We start from the raw sequence: 19,632 nt of genomic DNA, 5'->3' as shown, positions 1-19,632 counted from the left end.
GCAGTCACTGAAGCGTTCTTAGCAGGTGAGGGTCACACTAGGACTCATGTTTGGGAGTGGGCACTGCCCTCTGCCCACCTCTGTAGCACCATCTAGCATCACTCCTTCCTGCATGCTCTGGGCTCTGGTCCCTCTGAGCTCTCATTTTCAGCAATGTGCTGTGCTGCTACCCCTCCAGGCTTTTGCAAAAGCCATTCCTTCCACCTGGAAACCCTTCCCCCTCTTTGCCTAGTTAACTCCTCATTCTTAAGTGTTCACCTCAAATGTGTCTTCCTCTGGGACACATTCTTTGATTCCTACCCTCACTTTCCCTACCAAGCTAAGCTGAGTCTCTGATCTCTGCTCTCAGAGCATCCAGTATTTTTCTTTGTTGCAATGATCACAATTAAAAAGAAATAATGAATTGTGTAATTGTTAAATTTCATTTTTTCTGTTAGACTGTAAGCTCCCTGTAGACAGGGTTGAGTCTGTCTTGTTCATTTTTATGTCTCCAGAATCTGGGACAGTGTTTGGCACACAGAATGCAGAATAAGTAAATATTGGTTAAATTAAAGAATGAATGACAGAGGGAATGAGTGAATGAATGATTGAGGGGTGAGTGATTGAAGGAATGAATGAACAAGAAAATGAATAAGAGAGTGAATGAATAGATGAGTGAATGAATGAGTGGATGAACAAATGGATGGATGGATTAGTGAATGAATGAATGAAATGTCACCCACAATGTCTGGAATGTGACTAGACTGGGAAGCCTAAATCTGGCTGTAACCTCTCCCCTGACCTAGTCACTTAATGGCTTTTTCAGCAGGCACAAGACCTTATGAATCATTTATGGGTCTCCCACATGCTAAGTGGAAAATCATTTTCATCTGTGGGTCCACTCTGATCGATTGCTCATGGCTGCCTAGAGCTCTGTGAGAATCCTTGGGAGGCTGCTTTGGGCTTGGTGGAGGATGCCACTATCTGTTAGTAATGTCTGCCATGGGTACCTTAAGGGAAACAGCATCACCCATTCTTCCTGTTGTTAGCTTTGGGCTTTTGGGGTAGCTGTCCCCTGATGGTAGGGCTCCTTTAAATCTTAAAAGTAATTTTTCTCTCATAATTGGGAAAACAGAGTGCTCTTTGGGGATGTGCGCTGACTCAAAATATCAATTTTGCTGTTCCTTGGCATGAAATATATGTTCTTTTCCTTTCTCATGAGCCTCTTTCCCTTCAAATCTGGTTTCTCACAGGCTTGATCACAAGCCCCTTGAGGGGCCACTTAGCCCCTTCTGGAAAATTAAATGGACAAATTCAATAGGTTATTTTGTCTCTTGGGCTGAAACCAGAAAGTAAATCAATTCCGTTCGGGAGAATTTCTCAGTATGCAGTTGTGGGACCAGCTGCAGTAGGATCACTGGGAGCTACTGGTTAACAAGCAGCTTGCTGGGGCTTCCCTGGTGGCGCAGTGATGGAGAGGCCACCTGCCGATGCAGGGGACACGGGTTCGTGCCCCGGTCCGGGAAGATCCCACATGCCGCGGTGCGGCTGGGCCCGTGAGCCATGGCCGCTGAGCCTGCGCGTCGGGAGCCTGTGCTCCGCAACGGGAGAGGCCACAGCAGTGAGAGGCCTGCGTACCACACACACACACACACACAAAAAGCATCTTGCTGAACCTCACCTTCCCTTCCCTCTCAGTTAAACATCAGGAGGTGGCATCGTCCATAAAAGGCAGTGGATGAGGTCTGGTGAGGACAGAGTGATTTCTCTGGCATTGTAAAATGAGCCCGGAGTGGAGGGGAGGCCAAAACCACACTGATTCTCAGCCATGACCTGACCTGCAGTTCCCAGCTTCCTTCAGCCAAATCCTACTCCACTTATTTTTAGCATGGGACAGTGGCAGAGGCAGTGGGCCAGCTCCAGGGGGGATGGATTTCTACTTTCAGCTAGGCTGGTTATTAGAGTAAAACGTTGGGGTCTTAATTTTCTTAGCTGTTAACTGGGTGAATTAACATCATCACCATCATTCCCTTCACGATCGGAGTCATCACCACCATCATCACAATCGTCACCAATATCATCATCTCCATCACCATTTTTACCATACCACCATCATCGTCACCATCGTCACCCACTGTTATTACCACCGTCCTCATCAACTCCACCACCACCATCATCCTTATTCTGGGTAACTCTTACTGAACATCCCCAGTGTTCCTGGCACTCTGCCCTTCACTGTATAAAGCATTTTCTTATCTTAACGCTCACAACCCTCTGGGATATGTATTTATGTCTGTGTTATTAATACTATTATTCCAGTTTTATAGGTGAGGCCACAGAGGCCCACGTTCCTAGTGAGTGGTGGAGCACAAAGTACACCCAGGCTGCTTTTGTGCTTAACAACTTGATGAAGCCTCTCTAAATAATCTCTTAAGGTCCATTCCAGATTTAGAAACCCTACTTTCAAAAGAATAGATACAGGTGTGTGTATAACTGAATCACTTTGCTGTACACCTGAAACTAACACAACATTTTAAATCAACTCTACTCCAATATAAAATAAAAATTTTAAAAAATGCAAAAAACGAACAAACAAAAAACCCCCTAGTCTTTTCAAGTTTTGCCATCTCTGGGTACAGAGAGAACGTCTGATGAATTTTTGAAAACATATTTCTTGACAGAGCCAAGATTGGTGAATGATAAAGTTATTTGACGGAGCTGCTGTTAGAGGACCTCTCTGACTTTGTCCAGGGAAAACTGAGGTCCTGAGGAACACGCCTTGTCCATGGTCAAACAGCAAATTAGGGCCAGTCTTGGAAGTCATTCATTTTTTCCCCTAGGTAGGGAGAAAATTGGCAACAAGATCACTGGTTAATTTTCCCCATGCTCACAGAGGAGAGGAATAGGAAAGCTGGGTTTGGAATCCATGGATCTGGGTTCAAAATCTTGCTGTTCTCTTTACTATTATACAGTCTCAGTTGGTAAATGGCTGAACTCTCTGGGCCTCAGTTTCCTCGCCTGTAAAATGGGGATCACAGCACCTCCCTAATTGTGGGACCATAGGATTAAATAAGACAATGTAGTCTAAGTACTTACTTAGCACATACCTAGGACATAGGGAATACCTTCTGCATTTTTATTATAATGACTGTGTTATTTTGCAATACAGTTTATAAATTATATAGAATATATTTTTACTATATCTTGTATTAACCCTCACAGCTTTGTTTTTTTCTCTGCATATCATTTCTCTCCACTATATTATTTCATTGAGACAAAAAGGCTTCATACAATGTAAACTAAACCCAGAATTCCTTTTTAAACTCAGCCTACAAGATTTTCAAAGCAACAAGGTTTTGCTAGAATTGTGCAGCAAGGGGCCTCAAGATTTCCCCTGACTTACTACGTCTGTGTGCAGCTGAGAAATTGACTTCTCCCCGCCCAGTCAAATTATTAATTAGTTGCCTTATTGACTAATTTCTAAGTAAGCACTCAGTCAAATTGGGTCACCAATCCAATAGAACAGCGAAAGCTTTAGTTCATCCATTTTTTCAATTGGGTGCTTGTCATTGTCTGGAAAAGAGACTTTGAAACAAGGCCTCGAAACCTCACTCGAGGTTGGAAAATCCAGGGACAGTGATTACTGAGCAGTTTTATCTTATCTTCATTTCTTCCTCAGCTTGATTTCCTGTAATAAAAGGGGTGGTGGGGGGGAAACCTTTCCAGTTTACAGGTGGGACGAAAGAGCTTGAAAGGCTATTACTACTATTAAAATTAAATAATAGCTATTGAATGTTTCCTCTGTACTGGGTACTTTTCCCTATTCATAATAATGATTAGGCACTTTTAATGCCTTCTCTTATATATTCTTTGTCATTCTGACCAACGGGATGTCAGGAATAGAATGAAAGTCACTGTCGTAATGTAAAAAAAAAAAACAACTCAGTGTTTTTACACAGCTACTTGCTTTTAAGGATCCCCAAATCTTTCGTAAACATCTTCTCTGACATCTTCCGGATGGAGGGCGGTAGATCTTGCTGTTGATTTACAAAGGTAAAGATATTAAGGTGCAGAAAATCTGGGCTGTTTTCTGAAGAGTAGCAATCACTTCGACAGCCCTGTGTGTTGGCAGAGATCCTAAAACAGCCCGTGAGAGGGAAGCAAAGACGAAGCGGCTACCGGTTTGTCGACCTGGCAGGTACTTTCTCTTTCCTTTCTGGGTAACACTGAGGAGGCATTTAGCCCACGACTGGAGCCAACGCGTCCCCCCATGTTCTCCCATCGGAGTGAGACCCAAGTAGGGTGGTCCAAACCCCAGCTCGCTCTCAGAAAATCCTTTTGCGGAAATCAAAACAAATAGCGTAGAAAAGTGGCTTTCCATGTTGGGGCGGGGGAAGGCCTGGTACCACCCCTCCATCCCAAACAGGCTTTGGATTCGGTTTTATTGGCTAGTGAAAAGAATCGTTTAATAGTCAAGAGCCAAGTGGTGACAAAGGAATTCAGGTAAATTAGTTTCAGTTCTTACGTAGATAGTTCTTCTTCTGTGGAATTAGAGCTTTAGAAATTAAAACCTCCTTACCGCTCATTTCCCCACCCCTCCCTGTCCTCTAAGCTTTTTAAAAAGGATTTCTCTTCCCTTGCTAAATCTCTTCGAGAAAGAATTTCTTTTGTTTCATACAGAAGATTTGGGGGAATTAAATTCACCAAAATATCCTAACATCAGTGCATGCAGAAAATTCAATGAAATCCAAATTTAGGCGCATTAAAAAAAAAAAAGTTGTTTTTTTGCTGGGACCGTTAAAATATGCAGACATACACCAAGAGAGAGCTTCAAAGCCCATTTTAATAACTAACTACTTACCTGCTCAAAGCATTTACTCACAGGTCCCCCTTTCACCCCAGTCCCAAATACTTAAAGTGTAGTTAAAATTTAAGCTTTTAGCCTCTGAAAGTCCTAGCAGGCGCTTGTACAGAAGCGGTGTCCATAAAATCGACAAGCCCGGTTTTCCATTACTCCGTTGTAATTAACAATCCAGTAGTAAATTAATGATCTGGAATCCACAAATGGTGTGGAACTTGAGGGTTTAAATATTTAGCAAGGGCTCCTGACAGCGTGTTGGGTTCTATAATTTGATTTTGTAACTGAAGCCTACACAAAGGCGTGAGTCCCTGACAGTTAATGATTTTCTAGGCACAGCCCCCAAAAGTGCCATGGACACAATCTGGGGTTCCCCTACCCCCCCAATTCTCCACCTTTTCATCTGACTTATCTTTACCTTTTTATTTGCTCCATATCCTCGGTTTCTCTCAGCTTGGAAACCCCGATTCTATGATGCTTCTCCTCTCCTGTTAAATTGAAAGAAGAATTCAGTTTCCCCAGAAAGTATATCAGTCACTGGGGTTGAAATGCAATATAATGTATACATTTCAGGTGATGTGAAACAAAGACCAGCAAAGATATAAAATATACATGGGGAAATACAAGAAGCAAAAAAGAAAAAAAAAAAGGCAATCCTTCTATGACCGACTGATGTTTAAATAACAGTTTAGTGTTTAGACATGAGACGCTGGAAGTCAGGAAATTTGAGGTTCCCCTAGACATTCTGGGCTCTTAAATCTGTTGTCAGTAAAGGGGCACAATGGTGTGAATTTTTAGCTGAGCATCAGTTGAACCTCGAATTTCCTGGGTTTTTGTTGGCTCGTACCACAGTGAAACCTTATATTCTTTTTCCCCAAATACATATCTAATTTCCTTTACAAAGAGCAAAAAAAAATTTTTTCCCACCAAGTTATAAGAAAACACACATTATCTTTCCCAATAAGGCATTATCTATTATTGGGTTTTTTTGGAGAGCTAAAAAACATGCACCAAAATAATGTTCCAAACCCGTTTATTGTGTTTTGTCAGATAAAAAAAGCTGAGTTTGATTTATTATTTCATGTAGATATTATGTAGACGCTCGTGTTCGACATTTCCTGAGAAATATTTCCGTCTCTGAGGTCTTTAAAAAAAATGCATATTTTAAAAGAATTAGGTGTTGTTGTTTTCATTTTCTGTGTGTGGATGTGTGGTGGCGGGCGGGGGACTGCTTTTAAGGTTCTTCATGTTTAAGATGTTTATTAACTTAAAAGAATTTACTGGGAAATTATGAACTTTATAAAAGACAGACATTTCTTGAGAGTCAATTGCTTCCAACAATCCCTTTCTTTAAAGCCGTTTTTCTATTCTTTCTTCCTATAATTACAGAGTGTTTTAAATGTGAGTAATTATACCTTGACGTAGCTCATGATTTAAAATGGACCTTTGAGAATGATAGCAAAGTGGTTTCTGCGTTTCGTAGTTCAATAAAATCAGAAGCAGTTAAAAAAACAAGTACACAACTGGATTTGTTATTCTTTCAAAATCAGTCATACATATAGACCGTTTTGGGGGGGTGGCGGGGTGAGGGTGGGTGAAATTTCAGATTAGAACGAAGTTATAACCCACATCAGGAAAATCGGACCTTTAATGAAAGAAATGGAAAAGACTTAATCACCAAGACCCCTCCAACGTGACACTTCAAATTACATCAGAACCCTACCCGGTAATGCAAAATGAGAGCCTTTCATCTGAAAAATGAAATGTTTAATGATTTCAATGAGTTCGTACCTCCCCAAATTCTAGATCAGAATAGAGCCTGGATTTCTTTTATATCTGGGAAATATGTATGGAAATGATTCTTTCTCTTGGGTTTTCCACCTCCCTCCCCCCCAAACCCCTCTTGCCACAGGAAGGTAATTTGTTTTCTCTGGGGGAGTTGGAGGGGTGGAGGAGAGCAATGTAGTTATAGAAAATGCTAAATGGCATTTCCTAGCTATATGAGAATATTAACGTTTGAGTGGGTCAGGTCTGCCCAGAGGCAGAAGGCAGAACTCAAGATCATTTTTTCTCAGCTGAGTTTTGGTGATTAAATGTATTTGTCTGGAAAAAAAAAAAAAAAAAAAAAGAAAAGGGAATGAAAAGGAGAGGAAAAAAAAGACTTAAATGTAAGGAGAGTACCTAATGAACTAGTTAACATTCTTACTATCAGGAAAGTCTAACCCATTCATAAATAAACAACTTCAAACCACCTTTCTCTCTCTCTCTCTCTGTCTCTCTCTCTCTCTCTTACACACACACACACACTCTCTCTCTCTCTCTCTCTCTCTTTGAGCTCCTTTTAGCAATTTGGAGTACAGGAGATTAAAGTCTTTTGGAAATTTCCAAGGTCAGACCTCAACTAAAATAGGATTAAGGGGGTAAGGGGGAAGGCAAAAAAAAAATGAAGAGAAGGAAGGGTTTCATTCCCTCCTTCCCCTTTCCCCTAACTATCCGAAAGAAATAGGAAGTTATTTCTCAAAATCCTCTCTTCAAAAGGTTCTGAGATTGTTTCAAAATTTTCCAATCCTCTTCTCCCCTCCTCCCCTCCCCACGGTAAGAAAAACAAGTGAAGAGTGGGGAGTTAAAGGGGGAAGTTAGGGTCCCTTCCAGGACGTACTCCAGGGGGCACTGTGACATCAACAACTTTTGCTGAAAGAGGCTGCTAGTTTGACCACTGCTGAAAGAAGAACAATTCTCCAACTTTGTGACCGTTTTCTCTTCAGATGTTCCAAACCAGTATTCCAACAAAGAAAGTGAACAAGGGAAACTGACTATTTTAACCCCCTCTTTTTGCTGTGTCCCATATGTAATGTTTAATTTCTGCACCAAGCATGTAGGGCTTTGAATACGGAAACACAGGAAGATAAAACAGCTCGGTAAATGTTTCTCTCTTTCTCTCTCTCTTCTTCCTCCCTCCTTTCTTTCTTCCTCCCTCCCTCCCTCCCTCCTTCTCTGTTTCTTGCCCCTTCTCTATAAATGTTTTCTTTTCTCTTTTTCATTTTCCCTTCCATCCCCGTCCTCCCATTTTCCTCTCTCCTTTCCTTCTCTTTCCGAATGCGTCTCTACAAGAAAACAACAACAGAAAGCACATCTTTTCATCTACCTTGGTTGCATTTCTCCTGATTCTTCATTTCATCCATCCTTTTAAAAAGCCTTCCTAGACGCTGCTTGCCTGTTCATTCATCAGATTTGAGTAAGGAGCGCTGTCTCTCAGTACATTTTGGTAGATCTTAACAGTAATTATGTAGCAACTTCAAAGCAAAACTATCTGTGTGCTATTCTCTCTTTTTCTCGATCTTTCTGCGCACACACGTGCGCTTGCAGACACACTCTCAATCCTAACGCCACTAAACCCAAACAAAAAATCCTTTTCAATCAGGGCAGAAAATTGGGTTGAAGTTAGCTGCTGGTATTTCAAATGTAAGATGATTGCAAAAACCTCCCCAAATTTCTGGGGAAATAATGAAAAGACCTTGGAAAGAAATAAAACTTTTAAAAACAAAGAAAAAAAAGAAATAGAACTTCTTACTGGACTAGTTTCAATTAAAAATATTATTTGCTCATGTCTCAAAATTTCAATATTTTAGACCAGGGACCATGAATAACACATAATGATAAAAAAATAAACAAACAACAAACAAAAAAAACAAAACAAATCCAAGCAAACAAAAAAAACAGGCTGAGACATACATTTAATTAGGATCTGCCAGAATTGAAGCTGGGGCTGACATACGCTAGTTCCTAAAGTGAATGAGTTGGTCTTAGCAAACCTGTGCTTTTGGAAAGGCAATTTCACCGCAAAGAACAAACATTAAAATAAGATTTTTACATCTTAAGATATTTAAAAACTCCACCCAATTCTGCCTTTGTGTCTGCCTTTAAATAATCAGAGCTGGGTTTCCAGGTTTCAAGGGGGGAAAAAAAAACAACAAAAAAAACCCTTCATTCAATAAAATAATGAACAGCAAAGCTGAATGTTTCATTGACGAAATGTTTTCCAGGGATTTTGACTTTATTATAAATGAGGTTTTATCTCAGGAACTAAAAATACTAGAAAGGAAGGAAATCAACGAAGGGGCCGAAAATACTAGCACTATTAACCAAATCCTCCCCTTGAAGTAAGGACTGTAGCTTGTAGATGCCTCTGGAAGCCTGAGCAGAGCACAGACAAAAGGAATGATTAGAATCCCAAAGACTTGTTCGGTGTAGAAAACTTACAAGCATTCAAGCAGAGGACAAGCCGTCTCCAGAGTGGACATTTCCAAGTGTGGCGGATCTGTGTGTGTGTATGCGATTTGTACTATTCTCCATATATTTGTCTACACTTGTGTAGATGATCATTCAGGAGAACTTCCATATGGAGCAGTTGGAAAGAGAATGTCTGACTTTTGTATGTAATTGACACACTTCCCGGTGAATATTACAAATAAAAATGTTCTGTAAGTTCTGTCAGAGAAAGGCATCTCCTTCCCTTCTGTCAGTTTTGCCACTTCACTGTTTAATTTGAAACCAGAAAGAATAGAAGCAAAGTAAGCTCTAAAGAAGCACATTTACACATGAGATTTTCTGTTTTCTCTCTTGGAAGAGGCTCATGATTTAAAAGGGAGAATCCCCGGTGTTTTCTCTGGATTTTAGGAGACTACACAAATGTAATAGCCTGGAAGGAAGAAATGAACACATAGGACCTTGAATAGAAATGCTTATTAACACATGGAACACATCAGCCTCATCACAAAAATTTAGGTTCATTAGCTGTATTCTTGCTCCTTTGGAAAGGGGATCATTCATTTCAGTTTTGTTTTTCTTCTTTTCCTTTATTTTCTTGCCTTTGTTGTGTTAAAGTCTCGTAAACTTGCCGAGAATCATAAATCCCTTTGCAAACCACGATATGCTGATTTAGGGGGTCCTGATTACGAGTGTGTAAAACTGAGTTTCCTAAGAGTTTATTATTATTATTCACCAACATAACACGGTAACAACAACAATTAAAGAAAGCAATTATAAGCAGAGTCAGTCTCTCCCAGATTTCCGATTTTGCCTTTAAATACCTAAAAAATTAGTGAAAGAGAACGAGGCTTTATTTCTAAATGCCTATTCTCAATAATAGGATATTAATACAGTAAAAATCATTTGTTCCTAGGCCAGACCGTCAGATTCTTTCAGCAGCTTTGAGATGAGGGAACGTTTTCTAGTGTGGGCTAAGCTGGAAGCTGTCTTATAAAAGTGGCCAGCAGATGGCACTCCACCCCAGGTTACTACTCCTGGACATGATTTTGGTGCTATTCTTGGTCTTTTGGACAAGGGTGTGGACAGGCAGTTTGAGGCTGATTCTGGGCAGTCAACAATAGCATCAAAAGACAAAGAGAAGGAGAAACGTGATAAAGCCAAGGAGCTGTATTTGCAGGTTGTGGGGCTGTCTTGCTTTTGAGAAGCTTGCTAGAGCTAAAAAAGAACCATTTGTCTTGGTGTGGGTGGATTTTGGTCTGGCACTACTGAACAGAAGACAAGACTATTACTTTGTAGGATTATCCCAATCCTTTTAGGTATTCAGGAAAAAAATGGATTCTTTGGTTAGGAGTGTAATTACAACACCTTCACTTACTCTGTGGTAACGAAAGGCATTTTTGTTTTTTTCTCAAAGCTTTTAACCAAAATTTTTGTTAACCATAAATCATAATGATGGGGATGCCCGTGGTGGAGGGAGAGAAGGGAGTTGACCATGTGTGGTGTTCGGGTGCGTGTGTATGTGCATTTGTGTATGTGTGCGTGACATTGTTAGAAATGGGGAAGGTGATTGACAGATGAATATAATGATTGGATGATAGGGAAGGATAGTTGGATGAAGGAAAAAATGAGATATATCATGAATATAGAGTCAAATGATCTGAATTAAAATGGGGAATGCTCAGAACTAACAAAGAATTTTTCTTGACCACTTCTCAGTGTGAGAGGCAAGGCAGGGAATTACAGTTTAGATGCCAAAATGCTCTACTTTCTGGGACAACTGATAGTTATGGAATCATTGCTACAGAGCATTTGAACTTGGACAGTCCTCCAACTCTGAGGGGTATTTGGCCACCACACTCTGGGGAGAAAGGGGAAGAAAAGGAAGTTTTCATTTTCGTGGAGGCTTCAAGGTTTTCATAACATAGCTTCCAAATGCAGTAAAAACCTCAAGAAACTGGAACTCGGCCAATCAGAGCCAGAGAGGCAAATAACCAGGAAACAAGTGGCTATCAGGAATGTATTAACAACAGAAATAACAAAACTTCTTCATGATACATCCTGGAGTCAATGCAAACCGGCTCTTTGTCTCGTGTGGATTTTCTGAGGCTCTACATGTGTATAAAACAGAAAAATCTATTTTTGTTTATTCAACGTACTTTGTTAGGATTACAGAATCGGGGTTGGAAAAAACAGTGGTTTTAGGCAAGTCCTCATTCAAGAAAAGAGTGTACTCCAGTGCAGCAATAATCATTGCTGGGGATAGGTGCTTTGTGGAAGCCACGAGCCACGCTTGGGGCCTTCCCTCTAACATCTCATTTCATCTTCACAAAACTTCGTGAGAGAGCTCTATTATTATCCTACTTTACAGACAGATCTCTGAGGGGTTAGCTCACTTGCCTGAGGTCACAGAGCCTGAAGGATGTAAAGGTAGGGTTCAAACACCTGGGAGATCACATTAGGATAGCAAAGCATGGTTCTCAAGCATACATTTTGAGGTAAGAAAGGGTTCTTCCGTTCAAGAGGAAAACTCGCTGAGCCTGGAGTCCTTTTGCACTCTCCTTAGAGTGATGACCCAGGGACAAGAGAAATTTGAGGTTCTGAGGAAGAGAAGTGTAAACTGACTGTCCCAAAGAGATGCCATGAAGGTGGAGGCTGAGAGAGCCCAGTCGTTCTTGCTTAGCAGTGAGCTTTGCACCACCACTCTCCTAGAGCAGAATAGCGAAGCCCACTCACCTGATCAAGCGCTGTGTGGGACAAAGCAGGCGAAGGGGAGAATGGAGTTTTCCCCAGGACTCTGAAATTTGGAGGCAAAAAGTCTCTTCCAGTTTTTAAGAGCCTTTGCCACCCATTTCCCACTGTAGCTTTATTATTCAGCCCTGGCTTTATGGCGGTTGCTGGACAGGAATACACTCAGAACGCAAAGCCAAACAGAGACAGCATTCCTGTCCAAGTATCTCTATCTTCCCATCGTTGCCTTTTCTTCTCAACCAACCTTCTCCATGACCTTGAGGGCTCATTCCAAGTGGCTTGTCTTGGAAGCCAAATCCTCTGGGTCAGCCTGTGGGGCAAAGTTAGCTGGCTTGAAGAACCATAAGCAGACCTGTTCGGCTGGAATTATGTTGTAGGTCCAAGTTGATTTCCTTGTTGGGACCATGGTAGGGGAGATTTAGTCTTTGTGCCCCTTGGGGTTGAGGGAAAGGGTTGGAATATGACTGTCATCATGATAACGTGCAGCACTGTGCAGCTCAAACATTTTAATGAGGAAAATTCAACGTCTTTCTACCTGGATTCTATGCACCCTCCCTTGTCCTGCACACATTTATGTGTTTATCCTGTTCACTCAACTGTTCATTGAGGGCTTAATATATGCCAGATTCTGAGACTCGGCGCTTAAGGAATTAGGGTCCAGTGAGAGTGACGGAGAAATAAATGGGCATTTATAATATGGCCATAAGTTCTGGAAGGGGTGAGATGTGATAGTGCTGGGGGGCACACTTGATTCAATTCTTCCAGTGGCGGGTAGAGGGAAGAAGCAGGGAAGGCTTCCTGGAGGAGGTGACATCAAAGCTGACCCCTGATGCTGAGTAGAATAAATAAGGTGGGACAGAGAAGATGTTTCAGGCAGCGGGAAGAGCACATGCAAAAGGGCTGGTGGGGATGTGGGGAAGCAGGATGCTGGATACTGCAAATAACTTACTTGGCTGGAGTCCGGGAGGGGCAGACGTGAGGTTAGAGAGTAGGCAGAATTGAGGCTTGTGAACCATGCTGAGGCATCCGTTCATTATCCAGATGGAGCTATGGAAGAATTTAGGGCAAGGGGTTGATTCAACCAACTCTGGCTATGTAACTCAGTGGATTTGGAGAATCATGTTTTCTTAAGGACCATCATCTTTCCAAAATTTCGATGCCGTCTCCACTCCATAGCTTCTGCTTCCCCAGGCTCTGGGATGCAGGGACTCCAGAGAGAAGAAGGTGCAGAGTCTCTATTTAAGCTGAGTTGTAATTAATGGTCAAACCAAGGCAGACACAAGAGCCAGAATGCACCTCCAAGGAGCTGCAAAAATCAGGAAGAAATAAAACAAACCCGATGAAATCATATCTTACAGATCGTTCTTGATACTCTTTTGGGGAGGGGAAGCTAGATCTCAATGAGAAATGATTTTTGGCCAGTCACAGTGAGCAGCCCATGCCGGCCAAAGAAACATTTTAAAAGACACGTTAAACAAAGGCATAGATTTTTTTTCCCTCCGCCAAAAGGACCTTATCCCACCAGCATCTTTTCTACAAAGGGAAAACATCTTGCGTGTTGTGACCGATGTCTCGTCCGCCTGGCTGTCCTTCTCCAATGGAAGTAATTGGGGGAGAAAGGTCTGCGAGCATAAGCTTTGATGTCTGGGGGAAGGGGGCACCTTTGCAGCAAATGTCTGCCGCAGTCACAGTGATTGAGAAAGGCACATCCGTTTTGGAAAATGCCTGCTAATTAAATGAATGTTTTCAACTGGAAAGCATGTCTGAGCTGTTAAGATACATCCCTGATGAAGCTGGAGGGAATGCTTTAGACGTTGGCCTGAAGTGGGTGTTTTATATACCTGGCCTCCTCAAGTCTCAGATATCACATTTCATTCATTCACTTGCTCATTCAACAAAAGTTTGGTGGGCTTCTCTGTGCCAGGCACCGTGGTAGGTGCTGGGTCTTCAGTAATGAACCAGGCTCCTTATAAGAGCTTATGTGCTAATGTGTAAGACAGATCGTTATTAAGAAACGTTTTGTGTCACATGTTCTTACCTCTAAACATGAATAAAGAAAGGACAAAACTGAGACATGAGTCCCGGTCGGTCCAGTCTCCTCTGTTTATTAGCTCCATGACCTTGAACAATTGCTTAGCCTTTTCCAGCCTCAGCCTCCCCATCTATACAATGGTCACTACAGGGACTTCCCCGGTGGTCCAGTGGTTAAGAATCCGCCTTCCAATGCGGGGGACGCGGGTTTGATCCCTGGTCGGGGAACCGAGATCCCACGTGCCACGGGGCAACTAAGCCCGCATACTCTAGAGCCCATGAGCCACAGCTAGAGAGAAGCCCGCATGCCCCAATGAAGAGCGTGCGCGCCGCAACGAAAGATCCTTCATGCTGCAACTAAGACCCAACTCAGCCAAATAAATAAATAAATAATATTAAAAATAATGGTCATTACAACAGTACTTACGTTACAGGGTGAGAGTGCATATTAGGTGAGATAATACACGGAAAGTGCTCAGTTTAGTGTTTGAGCCACAGCGAGTGCTTGACACAGGTGAGTTATATTTATTACTGAGGCCAAGGACATCAAAGAATTTTTAAAAAGTAAATTCATGCTTATTGTGAAAAAAATCAAACAAAAATAGAAGCCCCTGGAATTAAAAGGGGAGGTCGTCCTCTTACCCTACTGGCCAGTGCTACCTATGCATTAATGAAGGTTGCATGAATGAGGAACCTGTTGACTTCCTACTGGGTAGTGCTGCCTTCGACCAGTGTTTCCAAAAAAATAGCATCAGCTCTCCACTTGCATCTTAATCATCTGGGAAGAGAGTACTTGATGAAATGAAGATTCCTGGGCTTCCCCCCTCCCCCCTACCTTTTGAACGTGGCTACTAGAAAATTAAAAATTACAAGTGGGGCTCGTCAGCTCATGCAGCTCAATATCAAAAATCCAAACAACCCAATCCAAAAATAAGCAGAAGACCTAAACAGACATTTCTCCAAAGAAGATGTTACAGATTGCCAACAAACACATGAAAGGATGCTCAACATCACTAATCATTAGAGAAATGCAAATCAAAACTACAATGAGGTATCACCTCACACTAGTCAGAGTGGCCATCATCACAACATCTGCAAACAATAAATGCTGGAAAGGGTGTGAAGAAAAGGGAACCCTCTTGCACTGTTGGTAGGAATGTAAATGGATACAACCACTATGGAGAACAGTATGGAGGTTCCTTCAAAAACTAAAAATAGTAATACCATATGACCCAGCAATCCCACTACTGGGCATATACCCTGAGAAAACCATAATTCAGAAAGAGTCACGTACCACAATGTTCATTGCAGCTCTATTTACAATAGCCAGGACATGGAAGCAACCTAAGTGTCCATCGACAGATGAATGGATAAAGAAGATGTGGCACATATATACAATGGAATATTACTCAGCCATAAAAAGAAACGAAATTGAGATATTTGTAGTGAGGTAGATGGACCTAGAGACTGTCATACAGAGTGAAGTAAGTCAGAAAGAGAAAAACAAATACCGTATGCTAACACATATATATGGAATCTAAAAAAAAAAAAAAGGTCCTGAAGAACCTAGAGGCAGGACAGGAATAAAGACGCAGATGTAGAGAATGGACTTGAGGACACGGGGAGGGGGAAGGGTAAGCTGGGACAGAGTGAGAGAGTGGCATGGACATATACACAGCACCAAATGTAAAACAGAGAGCTAGTAGGAAGCAGCCGCATAGCACAGGGAGATCAGCTCGGTGCTTTGTGACCACCTAGAGGGGTGGGATAGGGAGGGTGGGAGGGAGACACAAGAGGGAGAGGATACGGGGATATATGTACATGTATAGCCGATTCACTTTGTTATACAGCAGAAACTAGCACACCATTGTGAAGCAATTATACTCCAATAAAGATGTTAAGAAAACCCCAAACAAATGGGGGCTTGTGTCATCTTTCTTTTGGGCGATGCTGATGGAGACCCTCACACGCTCCAGGCCCCAGTGACTGCAACCCTACAATTATGCATAAAACAATTGAAAAAATAGCAGCACACGTCTGTCCCTCCTCTTTCCGGAGAAGAGCCTCAGATCACCCCCTGCCATCTCACTGCACCTTCCTTGGTTGGAGGAGCCCCATCTGTGGCTCATGCCTTGCGTGTTGCCACCTCCATTAGCACATTAAGTGGCAGCAGGTTCAAAGCCCATCCAAGGTCACCCTCCATGACACCCAGCCTGGCGCCTCGGGCTCCTAGTGTCCAGGGCTGGGCAGCTGTTTCTCGGTTTGGCACAGCTGCCCACCAGGTGATTTTTTACGGCTCTGAGTTCATAAGAGCTTCTTTAGCAAAGCAGAAAATGTTTCAAGTGAGCTTGGAGAGAGGAGTGTATTTACCAGGACAAATATCTCGCTCTTTGTCAGCCTTTGATTATATCTGACTGCACTTTCCTCTCTGAATGGAGTTGGGAAGAAACAGTTCATTTAAAGCTTGAAGATACTCATCTTCTCTTCCATTTTGTACCAGCCTTTTTCTTGCCCTAAACAACAACACTTGTGTCTGCCTCCTTTCCCTGGTTTGTTTTCCAGCACAATCTCGCTTCCCTTTGGCCTTTGTTCTGCTCTGCTTCTGTAAATCAGTTTACCTTGCTAATAATAATAATGATCTATAATATCAGGGAAGTGCTTTCCTAGAGCCTTAACTCATCTGACGTGTATGAAATCTTTATGAGATGGGCTGGGGAAATGAGCTTCACGTACGGTCAACACCGAGTGAGTGTTGAATGTTACGTGCATTGAATACTTCTCACAGCTTCAGCAAGTAGGCACTGTCCCCATTTTACAGATGAAGAAACTGAGGCTCAGGGCAGTAAAGTAACTCACCCAAGCTCTTGCAGCTAATGAGTGACGGAGCACACATTTGGATCTAAATCTGTTGACTCCAAACCTATGCTTTTAACAGTTCCCATCTTCTTCATGTGTTCCTACAAGTATGACACATGAGGAAACTGGGGCACAAAGAGATGAAGGGGCTGCAGCTATTTGTAATCTTTCAAGTGTTAGTAGACCCAGCTGAAACTGGATTTCACACAAAAGGGAATTTAATGTAATTGAAATCTTAGCAGTAGGAATGGCTTCAGGCAAGCCCTGATCCAGGAGCTCGGTGTTTCAAGGAACCCGATTTTACCATGATAGGTCTTTCAGTCACTCAGCGAACACTTGTCAGCGTTGACTACTGACCCAGAACTGTGCTAGCTTCTGGATAGGGGTCAAATCTGGCTCCAGTCATGGAGGTCTCAGCTCCCAGGAGAATGGGGAGAGAGTGATAATTAAAGCAGAAAATTGCCATAGAGCCTGGTATTTGTTCTCTCTCTCACATGCTTATTTTAACACAGCATTACAGACACAGTTGAATGTCCTGGGGAACCCTTCCCTAGCACATTCCCCTCCCACCTTCCTTACTAGATAAAAACCGATAGGAATGAACTGCTCTGGGTTCACTGTGTTTGGAAGCCTGAAGTCTTATCCACCTGGCCTCTATTCTGCTCTGGGGGCCCCTCTCCCTAATGAGAATTAGGAATTCCACATGACTCTCTAGGAAACAAAATTTTAAAGCTACTCTTTTTCATCATTAAAGTTTTTTCATTGGACTATAATATACATCCAGAAGAAATGCACATATCAAAAAGCAGAGTTCAGTGAATTTTCACAAAGTCAATACGTCCTTGGAAACAATACCCAGATCAAGAAACAGGAGATGTTAGCCCCTTTCCCAGTCTCAGTCTCCCCAACAAAATGGGGTATCTTGATTTTGATACCATAGATCAGTTTTGCCTGTTTTCTACTGCATACAAAACAGAGTCACGTAAGTATATACTCCTCTGCGTACAGTGTCTTCTGCTTGACGTTACGTTTATGAGATTTCTACCCTAATTTTAATGGGTACATGATACTCTATTTTACGAATATCTCATAATTCACTTAACTGATCTTACATTGTTATAAATAATTAGGTTGCTTGTAATTTATGCTTATTGATTTTCTTTTCAGTTTTGTTTTCTTTATTGGGAACTAATGCATTTGCCCAAAGCAATGATAAAGTATTGGTTAGACTTTACTGCTTGGAAGCGACAGAACCAACCCTGGTTTGCTCAAGCCAAGAGACAGTTCATCAGAGATGCTCACAGGAATGAAGGGAGTGCTGAGGGACCAGGCCAAGGAGAGGCCACAGGCAGTGGGGCTCTATCTGGAAATACACAGGGACAATTCACTGAAGGGAAATCAGTGTGGTCAGAGGCTGGGCAGTAAAAGCCAATGTCCTTTTAGGTGGCTTTTAGCCATGTAGAAATTTGGGCTTGAAGGAGGTGTTTGGGGGAAAGTAAGTTCTTCCTGGTAACCAGGAAACACTATATGGACTGGTTTACCTATTTCTAAGACTGGCCCTGGCTTGTCTCCTTGTGGCTTGTTCCAGGATTGAGATATTCGTAGGGCAGGAATTCTCAAACTTTTCTTCTCAAGGAACTCCATGCATATCAGAGAAGTGTGGATAAGAATCTCTGATGGTCCTGGGGATGTGTTTCTCTGTGTCTTCAAAACCTTGGGATTTATTTTAAAAGTTCATGTGAACTTTTCATTCTCTTCCCTCTATATCCATGTTTATATGGCATAAAAATAATTTTATTTTCCAAATCCTCAAACAAGTAGATACTCTAGGACCCTGTTACCAAGCATGGCAAGTAGACCAGCAGCATCAGAATCACCTGGAACTAGTTAGAAATGCAGAGTCCCAGCATTTTAACGTAATTCCCAGAGTCTGCAGTTTCATACAATTCCTAGTTGACTCATGTGCATAGTAAAGCCTGAGTAGCACTGCTCTGTCTTTCATCCATCCGCTCATCCATCCATCCATCCATTCATTCATCAAAAATGTATTTAGCATTTGCTCTGTACCAGGCCCTGGGTTTACTGCAGTGAACAGAGGAGACAAAAGTTCCTGACCTCATGGATGTCCAGCCAAGTAGTGAAGACAGACATTGAATAAGTACTTACAGAGGAAGAAAGTGTGCAAGGATCTGTGTGGATGTGTATATCCAGGAGGATGGGGGAGGTCAGGGCAGGCTCCCTGGAGCAAATGAAGTTTCAGTGGAGACCAGGAGGATGGGTATAATGTAGGTAGGCTGAGGGAGGGCTGCAAGGAGTCAGAAAATGAGTGCTAGTGCCCTGGGCAGAGGATATGATATGTGTCAAGGCCTCAGGAAGGAAAATCTGACTTATCAATGCAAAACTACTTCATTCATTCATTCACTCATTCAGCTGACTTAGATAAGATGCCTGTTACATTTATAGCCAGCACTTTGCTTAACGCTGGAGAGGTGCTGATGGTGGTGACGGAGATGATGACAATAATGAACACTTAAATAGCCAGACATTATTCTAGACTCTTTATATATATTAACTCACCCAACCATCATCATTAACAGCCCTATGAGACAAATTCTAGGATTTTCCCCATTTTACAGATTAGGAAACTGAGGCAGGGAAAAGTTAGTTAACTTACCCAAGATGATGCAGCAGAGCCTAAATTCAAGCCCGCAGAGCCCAGCTTGGAAATGCATGGTCTTCATCATTACATTCTAAATAAGATGTGGATCTGACCTCCAAGACCCTGCCCACTGCCACTTTAGGCACCCTTTTCCCTACAAAATTTCTAGGATCTTCCATGCAAAATCAACATCTGGTTCTGAGCTTCTCACATCTAATTGTCCTCTTCACAG

This window comes from Leucopleurus acutus (assembly GCF_964270905.1).
Source record: "Leucopleurus acutus genome assembly, chromosome: 13".
NCBI lineage: Eukaryota > Metazoa > Chordata > Mammalia > Artiodactyla > Delphinidae > Leucopleurus > Leucopleurus acutus.
This window is presented reverse-complemented; position numbering follows the sequence as displayed.